This window comes from Lontra canadensis, unplaced genomic scaffold (genome assembly GCF_010015895.1).
Source record: "Lontra canadensis isolate GAN:19392208 unplaced genomic scaffold, GSC_riverotter_1.0 scaffold107, whole genome shotgun sequence".
In the NCBI taxonomy this organism is placed as follows: domain Eukaryota; kingdom Metazoa; phylum Chordata; class Mammalia; order Carnivora; family Mustelidae; genus Lontra; species Lontra canadensis.
This window is the reverse complement of record NW_022631101.1, coordinates 5,078,287-5,096,832: the sequence shown is the minus strand read 5'-3', so window position 1 is coordinate 5,096,832 and position 18,546 is coordinate 5,078,287. Positions and strand designations below refer to the sequence as shown.

The 18,546-nt window shown below is 51.7% G+C and overlaps 1 protein-coding gene across 3 annotated transcripts in view; it reads left to right on the top strand.

Annotated features, from left to right (window-relative positions):
• Positions 1-8,236: 8,236 nt before the first annotated feature.
• LRRC4B (leucine rich repeat containing 4B) overlaps positions 8,237-18,546 on the top strand; it is a 39,213-nt gene continuing 28,903 nt past the window's right edge. For 2 of the 3 annotated variants that reach the window (XM_032839217.1, XM_032839216.1), the window contains exon 1: positions 10,473-10,947. The gene's annotated coding sequence lies outside the window, so the exon portion shown is untranslated. Of the gene's footprint in view, positions 8,262-10,472; positions 10,948-18,546 lie in introns of those variants that run through there. The other variant, XM_032839218.1, reaches the window with a different exon arrangement.

Genomic DNA, 18,546 nt, shown 5'->3' with positions numbered 1-18,546 from the left:
CCCGGTTTTTTCTGTTGGTTCGTCTGACTTTTCCTTATTAATCAGAAGGAATTCTTTACATATTCCAGATAAGAATTCACCCTTGTCTAGAGCTTGCCTTTTCACTTTCTTCTGATGAACGGAAGATCTTTACATAGCCCAACTTATCACTTTTTCCTTCCATGGTTAACTTTGGTCTTGTTTAAGACATCTCTTCTGCACATGTACATGAAAATGTTCTCTTATGCTTTCTTTAAAAAGTTGTATTGTTTTACCCCTTAGATTTAGATATACAAAACATCTAGAATTTACTTCGATAAGTTATATGAAATAGAGGCCAATGAATTATTTTTAGGAACAATTAATATACAGTCAAATGCGGAGATATTGAGGTTACAATTCAGTGAGTTTTGACAAATCTATAGACAAATGTATAGTACCTCAAATCTATAGACACATGTATAGTACCTCATTCAAGATAACAGAATATTTCAATCAACCCAGAAAGTTCTCTTGTGCCCCCTTCCAATTAATCGCCAATCCCGTAGTCAATCACTATTCTGATTTCTATTACTGAAGATTAATTCTGCCTTCTTGAACTTTACACAAATAGAATCATACAATATGTATTCTTCTGTGTCTTTTTTTCTTGCTCAACAAAATGTCTATGAGACTTACCCATGTTGTTGAATATATCAATAGTTTTTTCTTTTTTGTTGCTAGATAGTATTCCATTTTATGAATACACAACAATGGGTTTGGTGAAAGGTGGGGTTGTTTCCAGTTTTATGTTATTATTCATAAAGATGCTCCAGTCTTCCTTCCCTAAGTCTTTGTATGGACTGTGTGGAGACTTGTTTTCATTTCTCTTGAGTAAATACCAAGAGTGAAGTTACTGGGTGATAGCACAGGTTTTAGGATCACAGTCCTCTTCTTTCTTATTTATTCAGTGTCTGAAAACAGTGGCCTCATACATTTTGTCCACTTTAATAGTTGTTTATCACAGGAGGGCAAGTCTGGTACCAATTACTTCATCATGGCCCTAAGCAGGAATTCCCAATGTAGTATAATGAATAGAAATTGTGATTCAACTATGTCTCAAAGAGTATGGCAGAGTAGAACATGTGCTTTGGAGTCAAGTAGAGCAGATTTGGAATCCAATCTAAACATTCTCCCTGTGTGATCTTGTATAAGTACTTGCCTCTTCAAACTTGAGTCTTTTCTGTAAAATGGGGAGAATAAGAACATCTTCCTCATGGGATTGCTGGGAGGGGTTAGAGATAACGCAGGTGTCTCTCTGATGCACAGTAGGAGCAGCAAACACAGGTAGTGTTTTGTTATGCTAAGAGATGGTTTTATTTCAAGAAGAACATTTAAAGTACATGGAAGATTGGATGGATTATTGTATTCAACAAATTTAATGAAAATACTGAATTTTTCTCACACTTTCTATACACTGGAGATTTAGTAATCACTGAGGATAGACCAGGTGTCTGTTCTCAAGGAGTTTGCCATCTAGAGAAGAAAAACAATCAGTGAAAAGTAGGTAAACAAACAAATAAGAAAATTTCACTTATGCTATATATGCTATAATAAATGCTATAAAGAAAACAGAACAGAGCAGTGTTGTAAAGAGTGGCTAGGAGTAGGTAAGAGGGTTCCTTTAAATCAGCTGGACAAAGAAGTTCTCTCTGAGGAGGTGATATTTGAGCTTAGACCTGAAAATCAGAAGGAGCCAACCATGTGAAGATCTGGGAGAAGAGTACTGCAGGCACAGGGTAGCTGGCGCAAAGGCCCTGAGGTAGAAATGATCTCACTGTAGTAAAAGAAGCTGGAGTGAAGGGCAGAGTGGTAGGAGATGAAGTGGAGTGCTATCAGGGCTCAGACCATACAGGGCCCTAGAGGCCATGTTCAGGAGGGCAGATTTAATTCGAAGTAGGGTGGGAAGTCCTCAGAATGTCTTAAGTTGAGGGATAATATGATCTGATTTACATTTTAACAAGATCACTCTGGCTACTATGTGGAGAATGGATTGTAGGGAGGCAGGAGTGGCTGTAAGGCCAGTGAGGAGGCCTTTAGCTGGCCATGGGAGAGAGGATGCTGACTGATGCTACTGTGGTGGCAGAAGGGATGGAAAGAAGGGACTGTTTGCAATATATTTTAGAAGTAGAGCCACAAGACTGGATGATTGGTGGGATGAAGGTGAGGAAAGAGCACCACTGAGAACAACTTCTACATTCTTTCCTCAACTAAATAGAAGGTGGTACAATTTGCTGAGATAAAGAAGACTAGAAGCAAACATGTGTGTATGGGGTGGGGGGTGGAAGTCTAGAGCTCTGATTTGGACATGATGCATTTGAGAAGTGGAGATGTCAAGTAGCCCTTTGTGTGCATGCAGGGAGGGAGAGCTCAGTGCAAAGACCCACATTCATCAACTGACTGGGGGATTTAAAGCTGTGGAACTGGGTGAGTTCACCTAGGGAGGGAGAGCAGAGCACCAGAGAGGGCTTGGCCCCTGCAGCCCTCCTCTCACACTGGGAGGCCATTTGAAGGTAGAGAAGCCAGCAAAGGAGTCTGATGAGGGAGGAGGAAATTGAGGAGGGTTTGGAGTCACTAAAGCCAAGAGAAGGCATGGTTTCAAGGAGGTACTGTGTCAAGTGCTGCTAAGTGGATAAGTAGGGTAGGCATGGAGAAGTGGCCCTGGCTTTGCAATATGGAGGTCTTGGTGACCTAGACAAGGGCGGGTTAGTGGAATGGGGGTAGCAGATTCCCAGCTGGCAATTGAAGAGAGAATAGGACATGAGGAAGTAGAGATAGTTTTCCCAACTGTTGTAGAGGTTTTGCAGAAAAGGATAAAGAATAGGGTGCCCTGAAGGGAAATGTGGTTTCAAAAGAGGGGATTTGAAGAATTATTACTTCTTAAGATGAGAGATGCTAGGCCCATCTTAAGTGCTAATGCAAAGAGGGAATAATTGTTTATGCAGGAAAGGGAGGGGTTAATTGCAAGTGGCAAACTGCCCTGTTACTTCTCTCAGCCAAATCCCCACCAAATTTTTTATGAAAAATGACAAACATAGAAAGAAACTGAAAAAACATGGAGCATCTATGTACCTACCATTTAGACTCAATAATTATTCACATTCAAATGCTGAATTACCTGAAAGTAAATTGCAGACATAAATACTTCAGCATGAACCTCCTAAGAATAAGAATATACTGTTACATAATCATAGTATCATATTATCACACATAAGAAAATTAACACTAATTCCTTAATGTTTCTGAGATCAAGACCAAATTCACATTTTCCCAGCTGCCCAGAGACTGTCTTTTAGGGTTTATAAAAAAATGTTTCAAATCAGGACCCAAGCAAATTTCATGCATTACATTTGGTTATTATATCTCTTTAATCTCTTTTAATCTAGAGCAACTAATTCAACCTTGTTTACCTTCTCTGCGATACTGACTTTTCAAGTGACCGGGCTGCTAATTGTATAAATACCCCATAATCTGGATTTGTCTCATTGTTTCTCCATGGTGTCCTTTAACTTGTTCCTCTATCCTATTTTCTTTCTTTTTTTTAATTAAAGATTTTATTTATTTATTTATTTGACAGACAGAGATCACAAGTAGGCAGAGAGGCAGGCAGAAAAAGAGTGGGATGGGGGAAGCAGGGTCCCCGCTGAGCAGAGAGCCTGATTCTGGGCTCGATTCCAGGACCCCAAGATCATGACCTGAGCTGAAGGCAGAAGCTTAACCCACTGAACCACCCAGGGGCCACTATCCTATTTTCTAATTAGATGGAAATCAGGTCTGGAACAGAAGTTCCCAAACATCCTCACTTCATGGGGCTTGTAGTATCTCGGTAATTCTTTCACAATGCACATAGGCTCAAAAGAAATACCTAACTAAAATTCCCATTTATTAAGTAGTTATACACATACAACCTAAGAAGTTTTTCTGTCCTAACAACTTAGCACCAGTTGAAAAAGTAATGCACATAAATTGAAAGGGAAAATATCTTATTTCATTCTTTTTTTTTAAAGATTTATTTATTTATTTATTTGACAGACAGAGATCACAAGTAGGCAGAGAGAGAGAGAGAGAGAAAGAGGAGGAGGAAGCAGGCTCCCCGCTGAGCAGAGAGCCCAATGTGAGGCTCGATCCCAGGACCCTGGGATCATGACCTGAGCGGAAGGCAGAGGCTTTAACCCACTGAGCCATCCAGGCGCCCATCTTATTTCATTCTTAAGCAACACTAATTACTTACTAACAGGATGGCAGTATACACCGTCTCAAACTTCAGCATCACTCTGGTCACCGCCACCTTCATATCCTGTTCCACAACAATTTTTAGGGTAGTGTTTGCTTTTAATGACAGAACTACCAAAACCCAGCTTCGCCCAGACCTGCTGTCCAAAAAAATGTAGCGCAAATCTAATGCTGAAACCGTGAACGACCTCAGGGTTGGTAGGTCAGGTGGCGTCTGATAGATACCAAGTACCACTGTTTCACTTGAAAACTTTAAATACCCTATAACCAGGAGGCAGCCAGTACCGGCTTTCCAAGAAAGAAGAAGGCACAGGGCATCTCTTTTCAACTGAAGGCTGATGTCAAAGTGTTCAGTGACCACTTTTTTCCCAGATAACTTTTATTTTTAAGATTTATTTATTTATTTGAGAGAGAGAGAGAGTGTGTGTGTGTGTGTGTGTGTGTGTGCATGAGCATTGGGGTCCCGGGGAGGGGGAGAAGCAGACTCCTGGCTGAGCAGGGAGCCCGATATGGGGCTTGATCCCAGGACCCTGAGACCATGACCTGAGTGGAAGGCAGAGGCTTAACCCACTGAGCCACCCAGGCGCCCCTCCCAGAGAACTTTTTTAATAGTGTACCAGCACAGCACTCCTGTGCATTTGCTGCAGCCCCCTTCTGGGTGCCTCAGCATACAGTTTGGGAACCAGGTGTCTTGAGGCTTAATTAGAGTCAGTTTAAACATTTTTGGTAAAGAAGCTTCGTAAATGATGCTGTTCTTCTTTGTGCATTACTTCAGGAGGCACATATGCCAGGTTGTCCCATGATTAATACTGCTTTCATAGCTTTGTGAAGGTGGCAACCACTATTTCTCTCCATTAGAAAGGTATGAGTAATCTGTAGGGTGAGACTTTAGCAACATGTGAGTATCCTGATGATCCTTGCAGGAATGAATTTGGGGCTTCAAGCTAGTGATTATCATTCTGTCACGTGTATGTATCATCATATCTGCCATATCTATACATGATAGATATGTGTGTACATTTACACACACATTTCTGTGTCTGTGTGACATACACACACAAAACATGTTACTGTCATAGTCATTCCTTGTGGTTCTCGATTCATCCCAATTTTTGCCAGTAGAACCCTTTCAGGCTGGCTCCAGTGTCCTTTTAATGTGAAGCCATTAGATTTGGAGCACTTTCTTATCTTTTTGGTGCAACAGATGTCCCAGGCTTACTTGGTACTTGCCCTACCCCAAACCTGGAAGCAGTTGCTTTTCCAAGGAGTCTGGGTCTTGGGGCGGGGGGAATAATATCTAGAAACTAAGACCAGGGTAGGATACATGCTTATTTCCGCCAAACTTTCAACCACTGGTAGAAGCAGATGGTTTGAGACTTCCCTGTCTGACAAAAAACTATGGTGCTCGTGGTCTGTGTTGCTGACTGTCGTAGTTATCTATTGCTGTGTAACAAATGACTCTCACTTTTTTTAATTAAGAGGTTTTATTTATTTATTTTATATCTAGAGAAATTGAGCACAAGCAAGGGGAGAGGCAGGCAGAAGGAGAAGCAGGCTCCCTGCTGAACAAGGAACCTGATGTGGGGCTCGATCCCAGGACTCCAGGTTCATAACCCAAGCCAAAGGCAGTTGCTTAACTAACTGAGCCACCCAGGTGACTCACAAATCACTCTCAATACTTAGTGGGGACACATCAGACTGTCGGCTCAGTGGGGAGTCTGTTTCTCCCTCTCCCTCTGTGCTCATGTGCTCGCGCTCTCTCTCTCTCTCTCTCTCTCCCAAATGAATAAATAAATCTTAAAAAAAAAAAAACTTAGTGGCTGAAAACAACAAAATCATTCTATTATGTCTTAAGGTTTCTGTGAGTCAAGAATTTGGGAAGGACTCCTCTGGGCAGTTCTGGCTCTGGATTTCTAAAGTGGACATAGCGAGATGGTGGTGAGCACTGTGACAAGAGAGCTAAAGCAGCTGTGTTTTGGCCAGGACTCTCCCGCCCCTGGTAGTGTCAGGCCTCTCTCTGTTTTCCTTTCTCTGGCTTCCTTTGAACTGCCTTCCTCAGGGCAGGCTGTCAGTGGATATAACCACCAAAGGCTGAAGAGCGAATATTCCAGCATAAAGCAGAAGCTTCATCTCTTTTATGACTTAGCCTTGAAAGTCACGTGGCATTACTGCTGCCACATCCCATTGGCCTAAAAAGTCACCAGGGCTCTCTGGGTCCAACGGGCAACACAAGTACAGCACGCAGAGGAGTGTCAGAGCATGTGGGGAGGAGTTCATTGTTGTCTTTGGGAAATGTGATCTGAGGAGCAGGCAACAGGAGGTTCCACCTGTAAAAAGTGTAAAAGTCGAGCATCTAACCCTGTGTTCATTTTCCGGTGGTCACCATCTCTCCTCAGAATTAAGGTTAGGGTTTGAGTTAGAGATACAGTGAAGCACAGAATTGGGGGTAAGGCCTAGGGTCTCGGTTAGCAACCACTATGACGTTTCCCCCTTCCCAGAACTCTCCACCACTGGTGGCGATCATGATTATGTACCAGTGGAGGTGAAGGCTCATGGCAGCTGCTCAGTGTAGTATATTGGACAAAATACATAAACACTGGGGGTGGAAAAGGGGTGATTCCTCTGTTTCCTATGGATCCCACTTTGAAAGTGTTTTCTAAGCAAACCAAACTACATTGAGGGAAAATTTCCTTTGCCCACACTCTATCAAAGGTACACCTAACTACCCATCAGAACTTCTGATCAGGGTGAGAGAGAGAAAGAGAGAGAGAGAAAGAGCACAGGGGGCGGGGCAGAGGGAGAAAAGAAGCCGACTCCCCATCCCAGCGGTGGCAGGGAGCTGGCAGAGAGGCAGAGCTCCATCCCAGGACCCTGGGATCATGACCTGGGTCAAAAGTAGATGCTTAACCAACTGAGCCACCCAGGTGCCTCTAGAAAATTATTTCTTAAAAAAAAAAAAAGAAAGAAAGAAAATGTTTTTTCTTAACAGCCTGAAGCAGAGAAATTTGATGTTTGGGTTAACCTCTGAAATGCCCTCCCAAAGGACACACGCAATTTACATTTAGTTTTTTGAAATAGTAAACATACCTTTGAGTCTCCACTGTTACAGGGGTTCCTGGGTCACTGCCACCCCTTCTTAGGTAATATGGTTTGCATCATAAGCCCCAGTCAGTGTTGAAAACACGAAAGAAAAATGCAGGTCAGGGTTTTAGGTTACTCATGACTGCCACCTGAGTTAAGCTTTAGGGCAAAATTTAGGGTCCAAAGGTATGTTGTCAACATTTGGTACTGTGTTTGAGCCAAAGCCAGAACTCTGCCATCCTCTTCTCCCACTCGCCCTGTCTCTCACCGTCTTCCGCCACACCTGTCTCCTCTCTCTCTCTCTCTTTTTTTTTTAAGATTTTATTTATTTATTTGGCAGACAGAGATCACAAGTAGGCAGAGAGGCAGGCAGAGAGAGAGGAGGAAGCAGGCTCCATGCGGGGCTAGATCCCAGGACCCTGGGATCATGACCTGAGCTGAAGGCAGAGGCTTTAACCCACTGAGCCACCCAGGCACCCCACCCTCTCAAACAGCCCAAGCTTGCTGTTCCTGCAGGGCCTCGGCTCCCCATGTGCCTTCTTCCAGGGGCCCCTTCTCTGTGCCCCCTCATAGCTGCCTCTTTCTCATCATGTAGGTCTTGGCTCAGAAGCTGCTTCCTCTGGGAGGCCTCCCTTGGCCATCTCAAGTCTGTCTTCCCAATGCCTGATCAGCCCCCCTCCTCCATAGTACCCCCTTTTGTTTATCTGAAGTAGGTCCTTGGGTTACCTCCCTCCTGGAAGTTGAGCCCCACAAGCGCAGGGATGGTGCTCTGTCCTGTTCTCCAGCTGATTCTCAGGGCCCCGAGACCAGCACCAGGCACTGAGCCCTGTGAACACTGGTGCTTGATGGTAACCTGTTTCTCCTTCCCTCACACAGGGGTCATCACTCCCTACAGGCAGAGCTTCAGATCAGGGACCGGAAGCTCACAGGTGGGTAAAATATTGAAGTTCTTCCCTACTTCCCCACGCTGGCCTCTCCCAGGGACCCTCTAGTAATGAAAGAGTTAACGCTGGCCTGTGTCTGCCAGTGCCCACATCCCCAGGAGTCAAGTTCAGGGTAGTTGCATGGAGCCAACAAGATGCTCCTGAAGCGCTCAGCCGAGCCTCTGACCGTGGTGGTGTAGTAATATGCCTGCGGGACGCACTGGCTGCCATGGTCACTATGCGGTTGCCACCATCACCACTTACTTGGGCCCGCACTGTGCCGCACTTTGGGGTGCGCACACATTCACTCCTCCAATCTCCTAAACCAGACTTGAGCAGCATCCAGGTGGGAACGCAAAGCTTCACAACCCACCTGTTGCTCTGTGGCCCTTGCCTGTCTCTCTTCTCATGGCTTCCCCTCTCTGTAGCTCTCATGTCCTCAGGTTAACCACGCCCCACCCACAGCTGCTGTTTTGGCACCCAAATGTGACCTCACTTGTCGCTCATGAACTCCAGGTCTGTCTCCGGCTCTGGCTCATTACACCTGTCTGGGGCACTTTCCTTCCCACCTCCTGGTCCCCTCCTTCCCCAGAACAGCCTCCACTGCATCTCATTTCTGCCTGTGGGGGTGGAGGGACCACACTTTTCCCCTCCCTGGGGCTCTCAGAAGGAGAAGGACAAAGAGAAGGAGGCATTCTCTCTGGGGCTCTGGGACTGAGGAAAGGAATTTTTACCTTTTCTCTCTACCCCAAGTCCCAAGTTTGTTGCCTGACTTCTTGGTGGGGGAGGGGGGACGAGGAAGGGGTGAGATTTCTGCCCTAATTTCAGCACTTGGAAGGAAATTCAGTGTCCTGAAAAGGCTGCCTCCTTTCAGCCCCCTTCTAGGTTTCTTTACCCCTAATTTACAGTCTTTCAGCAGAGTGGACAGGGGGAGTTGATGGGGCAGAGAGAAGGCAAGGTGACCTCTGGGGTTCTGCATCCTCCCTCCCCAACTCCCTGAACCTGAGATTCAGTGTCACTTCACAGCTCTAAATGTGTCCCCAGCACCTGCTGCTGACACCTGGGGGAGGTGAGAGGATGAGGGTGGGGAGTCCGTGGGGCTTTGTTCTCTGCCCCCTTCCAGGCACCTCCACCTGACAGGTCTGGGCCAGGGAGGGGCCCCTTCAAAATCCCTTTCCAGAGCCCAGGACTCTGGATTTGGATCCTGCCCTTGATCCTTTGAGAGCCCAGTGTCCTTGTATAGAAAATGAATCCTTCTCTCTTGGTGCTGGGTTTGGGGGTGCAGGGAGGCACACAGTGGGGTTGGAGGAATGAGGAATGCCCCGCATATCTGTCCTCAGGCTCCCCCTACCTAGTGCCTTCAGAGTTCCAGCTCCCAGTCTTCTGTCTCCCTGGCCCTGGCTCTTTCCTCTCCTCTACCCCACTATGGGTCTTCCTCCATCCTCTGTCCTCTCGGTTCTGTCTAGCTGAGTTCCTCCCTGCCCTCTTCCTCGGTTCTGCAAGCTTCCCCTTGGCTCTTAGCTCTAACAGAGAGCACCTAGCCCCCTCTCCCCACATTGTCTGCCAAGGAGGCCTTCTTTCCTTCCTCCTCTTCTCTGCTCCTGGGCCTTTTCCTGTCCCTGTCCCCTAGCCACTTCTCTCTGGGGCTTCTTTCCTCCTCCTCTGCCCATCCCCTCTTCCCCTGTATCATCTCTCTCTCCCTTCCCTCCCACATTCATTCTGCAAATATTTACCCATGGTGTACTAGGGCTTTCTCCAACCCTTGCTTCCCCTCAGTCCAGGACACTGTCCCTCCCTCTCCCGTCTCTCCATTTCTCCCCTCCACTCCTCCTTCTCTTCCTTCTCTTTCCTCCCCCTCTTACCTCCCCTCTTTCCCTCTCCCTATCGATTTCCTTCCTTCTCTTCTCCTTCCCTCCTCTCCTTTCCTTCCCTTTTCCTTCTTCCCTCTGTTTCTTCCACCCTCCACCCTTACCCCTTCCACCCTCTCGTCCCTCCCCCTTTCTCTCCCTTAACCATCCTCTGCTTTTTTTTTCCTCCCTCCTCTCTCTTCCCCCTCTTCTTCTCCTCTCCTCCTCTCTGCCCTCCCTCCCCTCTCTCCTCTCCCCCCTCCTTTCCTTCCCGGGCAGCCTCTCCCCCCCCCCACCCTCCCGGCACCCTCCCTCCCCTCCCTCTCGCTCCCCCTCCATCATCAGTATTCCGCTCCCGTCTCCGCCGCTCTCGGCTGCTCGCGGTCGCTGCCGCACCGTCCGAGGCGGGGGCCGGGGCCGGGGCCGGGGCCTGGGGGGGTGGGGTGGGGGGAGAGCGGCGCCGGCGGCCCGAGGAGGGAGGAAGGAAGGAAGGAAGGCTGGAAGGAAGGAAGCAAGGAAAGAAAGAAGGAAAGAAAGGAAGGCAAGAAGGAAGGCGGGCGGAGGGCCGGCAGGCGAGGGCGCCGGGCCGGGCGGCAGGCAGGCGGGCGGGCGAGCGAGGAGGCAGAGCGGCCCCCCGAATCTCACTGCTGCCACTGCGGAAACCCCCTCCCCATCCAGGAGCCGGGGAGGGGGGAGAACTCAAGAGACCCAGGCCCGGCCGCAGCCCCGCCCCCCGCGCCTCCCCTCAGCGGGCCTCGCACCCCAAATCCCTGTGCCTCATTGGGGGGGTCCTCCCCCCCACGGGCCGGGCATGCTGCCCCCCAGAAGGAGCCCCTTTCCTCGCTGTGAGTAGCCGCGGAGGGGCGCCGGGTGGGGACGGGAGGCAGAACCGCGGAGGGTGGATGGGGGGCATTCTCTTAATTAGGGGACCGTGGTCTAAGGCCTCCTCCGGGATGGGGGGGTCGGCGGCAGAGGACAGTGGGCGGGGCCTGATGGAGAGCCGAAGCGGGTGGGGGAGGCAGTCGGGTGGGGGTTCTCCTGGCCAAGCGAGTTCTCTGTTGGGGGTCGCCGCTGCCTTGGGGACAGGCAGGGTGGTGGTGGTGGTGGTGTAAGTCCAGCAGTCGCTACGCCTATCCAGCTGTGGGGCTGAAGATGTAGGCTTGCGGGGGGGTTGCTTGACGGGTGTAGATGTGGGCCCCCCTTTCTGGGGTGGGAGCCCGAGTTCTTCCCCCACCATTGCCCCTCCCACCCTCCACACCGCTGCTGCTTGGGGTGGGGGGGCACACCAGTGATGGGGAAGGGGGGAGAGGCGGGCACGGGGTTTCCTTGGTGACCGCGCCTGGCAGGAGCGGTTGCCTTGGCAACCAGGGAGAACCGGGGAGTTTGGGAAGTGAGAATGGGAAAGACGGAGGGGGTGACTGGGGAGCGAGACTACCCCCTCCCCAATCTTCAGCCCTTCTCCCTCTGGGGTCCCCCAACCCCTGCCGGTGGGCAGCAAAACCCCTGTCCCTCCCTCTTCCCAAGACCCGCTTCCTTGACCCCATTCTGCTTCGGGGGGCCTTCTATCCTTGGGTATGTGTCTCCTCGGAACCACTACCTCCCTCCCTCCTACCCTCCTTAGCCCTCTCCTCTTGGGGACCTGCCCTCCCCCCAATTTGTTGGCTTTCCACTCTCACACCTGCTCTTCTAAGACCTTCTAACTGTACCTCATCTTCCCTTCAGGGTACTCTGCCCCCAGAGACCCCTTCCCTTGACCTTCTCTCCAGAAGACCCCCACTTTAGCCCCTCTCTCCTCTAGCTTCACTCCCTACCCTCCCTACCTTGTTCTTCTCAGGAACCCTTGTCTTCTCCCCTCTCTGTTTAGGATCCTTGTGGGGGCTCTCCCTAGCAGTACCACCAGCGTCTCTCTCTCACATACCCATCCGTGTCTGGGGTTGCCTTTTATGACCTCTCCTCATTCAGAGACCCTGGCCCTGTCTCCCTGTCTGCCCGCCGCATGGAATCCCCCAACCCCAGGCCCCCACATTCTGAAAGCCCTCCTCTCTGAAGCCTCTCTTTCCTGCCGCTGCCTCCTTCCAACTCATCAGTCCAGGAGCCCGTGGCCCAGGCTCTGTCCAGGGTTCCACCCAAGTTTGCGGGCCCCCACTTCCATGAGCTCCTCCCTTCTCTCCTACCAGGCGCCCAGCCAGTCTCTCTCCAGGGTCCAACTTGCCATGCCCACGATGCCCCCTTGCCCACCCCCCATCCCTTTCTTTCTGCCACTCCCATCTTGACCCTTCTCTCCCCACCCCCACCTCTGCTGCTCTTCTGGAGCACCCTCTCCTTCTCCCTGCCCTGCTCCCCACAGCCTCAGGCCCCACTTGGGTTCACTTTCTTAGGGTGGGGAAATCCCCTGGGGAGAGCCCAGCTGGGAAGGGGGAGGGGCAAGGGAGCCTCAGGGCTGCCCCACAGCCCCCTCCCCACCCCCCTCCCCAGCTGGGAGCTGCAGTCGAGCCTCCGCAGCGCCCCATTGCTATGCGCCTCACATCCTGAGTCCCGCCGCGCAGCCGCCAGACAGGAACTCGGGCTCCAACGGCAGCTGGGAGTAGCCGGAGTCGCTTCCCTCCTGGTCCAGGCAGCCAGCAGCATCCTCTCCCCCCTAAAACCTCCCCACTCCCCAGGACCATGGCCAGGATGGTCCCCTCCCTCTTCCGGCAGCATCTTCTGTCTCCTAGCTCCTTCTAACCCCCATCTTGCGGCCCCCTCTTCCCCTTCCCGCCTTCCTCCCGCACTTTCCTGGGTCTCCTCTAATCCTGGCCACCCAGTTGTCCACACACGCACTCAGGAGGGGCAGAGAATGAAGCAGCAGAGAGGCATTGAAAAAGACCCTCAGACAAGGCAGGGAAGGGTGGGATCCTGAGAGAGAGGCACAGCTGGTGTGAGAGGGGACCTGACTCCCAAACACTCACATACACACACACACACACACACACACACACACAAACACACACAATCAGGGTGCATCACCACGGAGCCAGACATACACAGAGTTACTCACTTAATTTCTGAAGAAAGCGAGAGTCAGCCAGGGGAGCACACACCATCCACACACACAGAGGAGGGAGAGCAAGAGGGCCAGGCAGAGACACAGGGAGCCACAGACTCAGGGAGGGTGCCTAGCGACCCACGGTGCTGGCAAGAAGGAGCCAGGGAACACTTCAGCACCAGAGGGTCAGGGGCATTAGGGGCACAGTGTCTCACTGTGAGGGACCCAAATCAGCCCTAGGCAGAGGGTGAGAGCGTGTGAGAAAGACACAGAGGCATGTGTGGGCAGAGGTGTGCGCGCACATGCGCACGCGCGCACACACACACACACACACACACACGCATGCTGGCAGCCAGAGACCCAGTTACAAACAGGGCTGCGGTACCCAGAGTCAGCCAGAGGCCAGGAGAAAGACCTGGAGTCATGTGCACGTACCGACACACTCTGTCCTTCCTACACAGAGACCCAGAGGGAGAGACAAAGACAGCACCCCACGGAGAAGCACGCTGGCCGGAGAGGCCTCACAGTCACCTCATGAACTCACACTCACAAAGAGACACAAAGTGAGAGGCACGGGGTGGCCTTGGAACCCTGGGGATGCAGTCCCGCAGGCTGCTGATGCAGCTGCAGAGCTGCACTTGCACCCAAGCTCATCCACCCCCCTCACCCCAGCCCAGCGCGAGGGGCACGGGCATGTGCTGACTGCACATCTCCCGCTGGACCCCTGCCATCACCCTTAATCCCACCCAGAGGCAGTTGAATGTGCCTGAGTCAGAGGGCTCCCAGGGGTCTAGTCACTGAGGGGACAGCAGAATTAAGACATCAGGTAGGAGAGGCCAGGGACAGTCTGGAAGGTGCTGGCAGAGGTGCTGGGAGGCAGAGGGGAGGTGCTGAACTCTCTCGGCTTCTTCCAGTGCCCTGGCTCCTGCCATAGTCTGCATCTTTGTCTCCTCTCCTCCCCACGCCTGTGCTCACCTCATTTGCCTGCTGGGGTGGCAGCCTTCTCTCCACTATCGCACCCTATCTTTCACCCTTCCCCACCTCTGGCCCGGCATCTCTCTTAGGTGTCACGGGGACCTCCTGTCTCTATCCAGCCCCCCTCCCATCACCTCTCCCCTGGGCTGCCCTTCTCTCCCTGCAGCCCAGTGCCTTCCTGCCCCTGCCTAACCAGCTACACCTTGAATTTATGCATCAGTCTTTCCTTCTCAGGGCCCATCTGCTGTGAAATCTGCCTCAGTTTCCAGTCTGGGCTCAGCACCACCCTCTGCTCCTCTGGGTCACTCTCCCTCACCTCCACCAGCCTCTCCGTCCTCCCTGCCTCCTGCTGCTTCTTCCCTGTGCTCACTTTCCCATATTCCTGAGCACTTACCTTGCTGTCCTGTGGGCTGGGAGTGTTCTTTACCACCAGTGCTTCCAAAGTGTTTTACGTGTTGACAACTTAAAAAAAAAAAAAAAAGTGATTTCACAGAAAAATCCATTCTCGTCACAAGGAAAAAAATTGTAACTGTGTGTGGTGATAAATGTTAACTAGACTTGTTGTGGTGATCATTTCACAAATATCGAATCATTATGTTGTACACTTGAAACTCATGCAATATGCTATGTCGGTTCCATCACAAATCATCCGGATTATCAGCTTCTTTTGCAAAATTCCCCTTCAGGGTTAGCCGTGGGCCGTGCTCAGGGGCCTGCTGGCCACCACTCCCCACTCTCCTCCATCTGTCTTACCTGCCTGGCTCTGTAGGCAGCTGAGTTTTCAATCCTGGCTCTTTCCTCTCCTCGTGGCTCTTCTTTTGCCCTGTCACTCTCCCCATGCTGCTGCTTTGGGTTTCTTTCCAAAATCTGGGCTCCTCAGCCAGGGGCTTTACCTGCCTGCTCCTCTTGCCCCATCCTCCTCCCTGGCACTGCCCTGGCTCTGCGGCCTGCTGGGACTGGGCCCTACGTCAGCTAACCTGCCCCTGCGGGGCCAAAGCAGGAACTCACGAGACCACCAGGGTGCAGGGCTCCCACAGGCTCTCCACGGTCAGGGTCAGCTGTGAAACCGCAGGCCCCTTGCAGCGTTCTAGACTGAGTGCTGCATTGAAGCCGCCATGTTGCAGCCTGCCCTGGGCTGGTGGGTGGCCTGGGGGGGACCACAGACCCCACACTTGTCCCCTAGTGTGGGATTGTCTCCCAGTTGGGGTAGGTTTCCCTGTGTTTGGGGGGACGCATGCATATTTGGAAGTTCATCCGGTCCAAGTGTAGGTCTTAGAGGACAGGGGGCGTGGTGGTGGGCCTGGGGCTCTGTTCTCGGAGAGACTTCCTTAGGTCCTACCTCCAGGTGGGGGAGCAGGAGCCATTACAGAGCTCAGACCCAGGATTAGGTCCTCCATCATCACCTTTTCGGGGTGTAAGGAGCACATCTTTCTTTCCTCTCTGGTGGTGTGCAGGAAACCTCCTCATCTCTGAGTTTAGGACCCTTCCATCCTCACGGAGCAGAAGCCCCTTTCCCCTCCCTTCCAGACTCCGGAGAGTAAGGTGGCTCTGGCAGACAGGGCAGTGGCAGAAGAGTAAGCACAGTGGCAAAATGCCCCCTCGTTGCCTGGAAACCCACACGCCCAACTGTTGGCATGGCAGGTGGAGGTGGGGGGCGGGAGGGCTGCATTAGAGGCCTGGGAGAATGGCTGGTAAGGGACCCTGCAGTTGGGGGTCAGGCAGAAGTCCATTCCAGGGGACCACTGGGTCCCCTAGAGGGCTGCCAGGAGTGAGAATGCTGGGTCCAGTGGGGAAGCGTGTATATGACCCAGAAGGGGAGGAGGGAGGGAGGGAGGCAGGGAGGCGGAGCTGGGCCAACAGCCCAGGCCACTCCCTTCTGTCTCAGCCAGGACCCACCCACCCCCCCAAGCCCCCTAGCCCTCTCCTGCCCAGGAAGTTGATCTTAGGCTTCGGAGCTCTTGTTCAAATGCTGAGACAAGGGTCAGAGAGCAGTGCCAGGCCCAGCTCTCCCTGGGGGACAAATCCCAGGCAGTAAATGCTGAAATATGCCCTCCTCTTGCCCAGAACCCTCAGACACAGGGCCCGAGATAATAATAACCACAAGCCAGGCTCTGTGCTAGCATTCTGTGTGGATCTGTTCCATTTACTTCTCATGGTAGACCTCCAGGGGAAGCACAATCATCATCCCCAGTTAGACGTACAGGGAAACTGAAATTCAGAGAGATGAGGCCCCTTGCCCAACGCCAAGAGCCGGAAGTGGCTCTGCTGGGACTGCGAACCCAGGAGTGGGCAGCCCTGTGGATTGCTTCCCCAAGCTGAGCCCCAGAGTGCGGACCTGTGGGTCCAGCAGGCCCTCCAAGTAGAAATTAGGGTTGCTAATAATAACAACAATCAGACTGTTAATAGCAGTAGACTCATAGAAGATTAGACTTTAAAAGAGACATCAGGAGTCCTATAACTTAAGGGCTCCCTGTCCCTCAGTCTTTTTTATGCCCTTGTTATGCCCCCTCGGGGAAAGGACCTACCCACCCCGATTCTCACAGGGGGCTTTCCTCATGAGGCGTGGGGTGTCCAATTCATGTCTAGCTGGTGGGGCAGGGACAGAGATTCCCCAGGTGATTCAGTGGGCCCCCCACTCCCTGATATGATCCGGCCAGAAATGCTGGATTTACATATGGGAAGGGGGAGACTGAGTCACAGAATGAGGAAGAGATTTGTTCTTCTGACCCAGTGAGAATAAATAACTTTTAATGCCCCTGTCATTTAAATGCCCAGCACTGGACATGTCACCATGAATTCCCACCAAGCTGGGTGTCATTATCTTCACAGACAGAGCCAGACAGGGACAGGAGGTGGGGGAACACAGTGAGCAAGTGGCGAGTCAGAGTTTGAACCCAAGTTTCCAGGACACCAGGGCTCTCTCCAGCTCCCCGTCGTCCTAGAGTGATGGTGTGATGGCGCGGAGGAGGAGGGTGTTCACAGTGAGAGAATCGTTCCAGGGAGAGCTTCCTGTGTGCCAGGCACTGCGCCCGGCCCATCACGGATATCGGACTGCTGAGTCTCCACCACCGCCGCACGTAGATTAGCCATTTTCCCCATTTCACAGATGAGCAAACTGAGGCCCCAAGAAGATATATCCCTTTCCCAGGCTACATGGCTGAGGTTCTAACCAGAGTCTAGCCCACCCTTGAGCACACTCTTCCTCAGAGCAGGGGGAGGGAGGAGGAGAGTTCGTGATTCGCCCGGAAATGGGGTGAAGGGTGCTCCAGGACCAGCAGCCCCAGGAAGGGAGGCCCCTCTGCCTCACCCTGACAGTCCTCCCTCACCCTGGTCAGAATTTACACTTCAATACTGCTCCAGTTCAAGTGGTTTTCAACTTTTTATTACCTTTAGTAGTATACATTCCACCACCACCCCCCACTTTTTAAAGTTAGTTATACACATCCTGAGTAAAGACAAATTGCAAAATTGCCCTTCCAGGGGACAGCAAGAGGAGAAGGAACCAGGGAGGCAGCAGTCAAGGTGGCTGGCCCTGCGTCCCTCCCACCTGCAAACTCACCTCACACACACCGCTGAAGCCTTGGCAGTGACATCTGTCTTGAAAACCTCGCACACCAGGCCAGGCCCTAGCTTTTCCCCCAAGCAGAGTCAATTCAGCGATGATACACAGTCCCCACATCCCAGAGCCACACAGAATCGCAGAGTGTACACAGAATACAGGAGCCTAGAGGTCAAGCTTCCAACTTGGAGCCTGCTGGTCTGGGTGCTCACGGGTACGGCAAGGATGTCACCAGGCCTCAGTATGCCCATCCGTAAAGTGGACTTGCTGTAGTTCCTTTCCTGCAGGCCTAGGATGACACAGGCGGAGCATCTTACCCTCAGTCAAGTTCATTCCCCAGGGTTGATCTCCGTGGCTCCTGGAGAGTCCTGTAAGAGCCCCGTGAGGTCTCCTGGCAGGGCGTCGGAGCAGAAGGAGCCCAAGCATCGGGGACTCAGACAGAACCAGTTCCAGGCAGGACTGGGGTCCAGCTGGACACACCAGGACAGCCACAGCAGCAGTTAGAACCATGCTGTCCAATACAGAAACCACTGCAGCCACAGCCACGTGTGGCCATTGACATTTAGATTAATTTAAATTAAATTAACTCAATTCCTCAGTCACTCACCACTCAGCAAGTGCTCACTAGCCACACATGCTCATGGCTACCATACTGGCCAGTGCAAAAAAAGAGCGTTTGCAGAGTTGCAGAGAGCGTCACCGGACAGCAACACATGAGGTCCTGGAACAGTTCTCTCCCGACTGGTAGACAGCTGCTGCAGTGTCCCCTAGCCCCTCGCCCTCCCAGCCCTTTGTCATGTGGTATCTTATTAATTCCCATTTCTCAGAGGAGGAAACGAAGTGACAGCAAGGCTGCTAGCAGAAGACTGGCAGCCACACAGGCCT